This window comes from Mirounga leonina, unplaced genomic scaffold (genome assembly GCF_011800145.1).
Source record: "Mirounga leonina isolate KUSES-001 unplaced genomic scaffold, KU_Mleo_1.0 Mir_127, whole genome shotgun sequence".
Lineage (NCBI taxonomy): Eukaryota > Metazoa > Chordata > Mammalia > Carnivora > Phocidae > Mirounga > Mirounga leonina.
The window spans coordinates 441768-445011 of NW_023270316.1; the positions used below are offsets into that span (position 1 = coordinate 441768).

The window sequence follows — 3244 nt, forward strand, 5'->3', positions numbered from 1 at the left end:
CTGGGAACTGGGGGTCAGGTGTGGGCCCATCTAATGTACAGAGTGTAGGGAGCTCTTCTGGGGACCGGGGGTCAGGTGTGGTCACGTGCAATGTACAGAGTGTAGGGATCTGTCCTGGGAACTGGGGGGTCAGGTATGGTCACGTGCAGTGTGCAGAGTGTGGGGAGCTGCCCTGGGGACTGGGGGGGTGCCTGGAGCCACCACCAGGCTGGGAGTTGAATTGTTCACATTCTTTGTGGCTGGGGCAAGGGATAAAGACATTCCTGTGGGCAAAAGCAAAATTGTTGGCCTGGGAGTTTAATATTTTATATCAGCTCTTGGGCTCCCAGGGCAGATAGAAGTGGCTTTGGGTGACGTTGGTGTGAACGATCTTGGGAAACACGGACACTCCTGCGTGGCTCTGACCCCAGGTTGAGTGCGGAGGTCAAAAGCTGTCCTTATGTCTTGGCGCCCGGCTGCTTTCCGGGGTTGGTGGCGCAGTTCCAGGCGGCACAGCCTGATGTCCTGCTCAGGGGCTCTTCCAGGCGGGCCGGGTCCTGATGAGGAGGGAGCCCCAGCCTGGGAGCCCCAGCCCTGGCACTTCGCTCCCTGCAGGCCAGCGGGTGCTTGGGGTGCACTCTGGAGGCCGTGGAGCCGGCCTTTCTTCCCTGTCCAGGCCCCCACATGACAGTAAGCTCACGAAACGCATCCGACCCCTCGGATTGCCAAAGCCTCCTGACTCGGCCAAACTGTGCTGGTTCCTAAGCTCCAGGCAGATGAGGTGATTGCTGGGGGCCCCCAGGCTCATGAGCCGCACACCGAGGTGCCCAGGGGCCCCCGCTCTGGCGCGCCCTCCTCGGACGCCGAGCCCGGCTGTAGGAGCCGCCTTGGCGCTCCCTGTTCCCAGCCCTGCGCCAGTAGGAGGCATTTCCTCTGAAGGACACAGCGTGTTGTTTCCCGTGTGGAAACCCAGAGGGTGGGCACCGCCTCCGTCTGCAAGGAGGAAGTCATGCGCAGGCCAGGGCTGGGCCCGGTGTGACCCGGTCAGGGCTCCGGAGTCTAAACGGAACTCGCTCCCACTCCTCGTAACTGAAGGCGGCTCGCGGACCAGAGAGCAGGCCTTTGGCTTCCTTGCCTTCTAAGGTCAGTTAGCTGGGCTGCTCACCGGACCCGCCGTGTGTCCTCTATCCCATGTACGGCCTCCTCATGTGAACGTGTGTGCTCACCCTCTTTAGAGAAAGCTTTCCACGTGCTCAGAAAACTGGGCGGTGTTTCTGCGCTGCGCGGGGAACATTGTGTTAGACCAGCAGGAGGAGCAGGAGACCGCGTCTCCTTACCAGTCTCGTCTTACTGTTTTCCTCTCCCTTCTTCTCTCCACCCCTTCCCTCCCCACCTTCCCTCCCCTCCCCACCTCTGCTTATCTCTTTTCCCCAGTGACCCCGGACTGTAATTTAGGACTCTGGCCTGTCACTCAGCCAGGATTTGATCACTGCCCAGGTGGGTGCACACTTGCTGCACCAGGTGTGTCCTGGTCAACGGCCATTGGTCTGCAGGAGGCAGAGCTGCACCCCAGGCTCTGGCTAAAGGGCCTCAAGAGTCAGCCACCCCGGTGGTCACGTGGAGCAGAGAGATTGGGTCTTAGAGGTATCTGTTCTGCAGGCAAGGGGGGCCCCATATGGGGCTCCCTGTTTAGCAGATTGGACAGCCTCTAGAATAATCCATGAAAGTTGGCAGCTGGTAGCCCAGATGCCTTGAATAGGAAGCATGTAGCCTCAGGTAGCAAGTCTTTTGGCAGGTGTGATGGCAGATTTGGAAAGAAAGCACACACAGACCTCAGTGAACGCACACGCCTTACAAGCAGCATTTGATATTTGAGCCAAAGCGTCTTTTCATCCCCATCAAGGGCATGCGGAGAGAGCACAGCATTGAGCATGGAACCCCTGAGCTTCATGGGGACACACCTATAAATATGTAAGCGTACAACACATCTTAAAATATCCTCACACGGGGCCATATTCCCTTTGCAGAACAATAATAATGAGCTCATTAGGGAGATAGTAAGAAAGCAAATTTTGTTTAGTAAGTGATAACAGAATATGAGAGCAAGGAGGCTCCAGGTGGGAATTCTGGATCTATTTGGTGTCTGGCTTCCACTCTGGGCCAGGCAGCCGAGCCGAGGTGCTGCCTGGGGCCTCGGTCGCCTGGGGCTCTGTCCCCACCCCTGGTCTTGGCCTCTCTGCCCACCGAGGTGCCCAGGAGGGGAAAGAGGGCACAGACTTCAGGAACATTCCCCTCATGTCTCTAGGAGGTTGGCCACAGAAGCAGGGTTTGTAGAGGCTGCTTTGTTTTTTAAGAAACCAAAACTAAACTAATTTTCAGTTGACCCCCGTGCGTCATGGAGTGTAAGGGGGGGGCTTCTCCCCTGGGAGGAAGTGGGCTGGAGCACAGAGAGGTGGGGCGTTGGGAGGCTGCGCATCCTCGGACAGAGGGGGGTCCCCGGGACTCGAGGCTGGGAAGCGGCCGCCACGCTGCAAGGGAACAGAAAGGTGTCCTCAGTCCACAGAGGGGCCAGCCCCACACACAGCCCCCATGGAGCACGACAGCATGCCGAGCACCACCAGCACCCCAGAAAGAGTCCTCGTGGGGCCCAGGCTCCCTCTGCACCCAGGGCCGCCCACCCAACCCAGGCTCCTTGATCAGAGTATATCAGTGAGGCCAGAGGGAGGGCCCCATGTGGTCCGAGGGGTCTCCTCTGCACGCAGTCTGCCCCTGCACCCCTGCAGAGATGCCCATTCTCGGAATTGCTGGCTTCCCAGCCGTGCACCCGCTGTGCATGAGTCTTGCCCCAAAGTACAAACATGTCCAAGGAAGAGGCTGCCCAGAGCAACGGGGGGGGGGGGGGGGGGGGCCGCTGGGTTCACCCAGCACTTCCTATTTTCAGGAAAAACTAAGACATCAACATTTTCAATATAACTCAATTGTTAATTTTATGTGTCCACTCGGCCAGGCCTTGGTGCCCACTGGATGTTGCTGTGAAAGTGTTTTCTAGATGCGATTGACATATTAATCCACCCAGTCATTTGAAGGTCTTAAGAGGAAAAGAGTGAGTTCCCAGGAAAGAGGGACTCTGCCTCTGGGTGACTGAGCCTGCAAGATCCGTTCTTCCCTGGTCTGCAGCCTGCGTCTGTCCCACTTGGAGGTTCTGGGTTCTGTCTGTCTGTCTGTCTCTGTCACTATCTGTCTCTCTGTCTCTGTCTCTCTGTCT

The 3244-nt window shown here is 57.8% G+C and overlaps 1 pseudogene; it reads left to right on the forward strand.

Annotated features, from left to right (window-relative positions):
- Positions 1 to 3244, forward strand: part of LOC118009626 — a 5369-nt pseudogene that overhangs the window by 1102 nt on the left and 1023 nt on the right.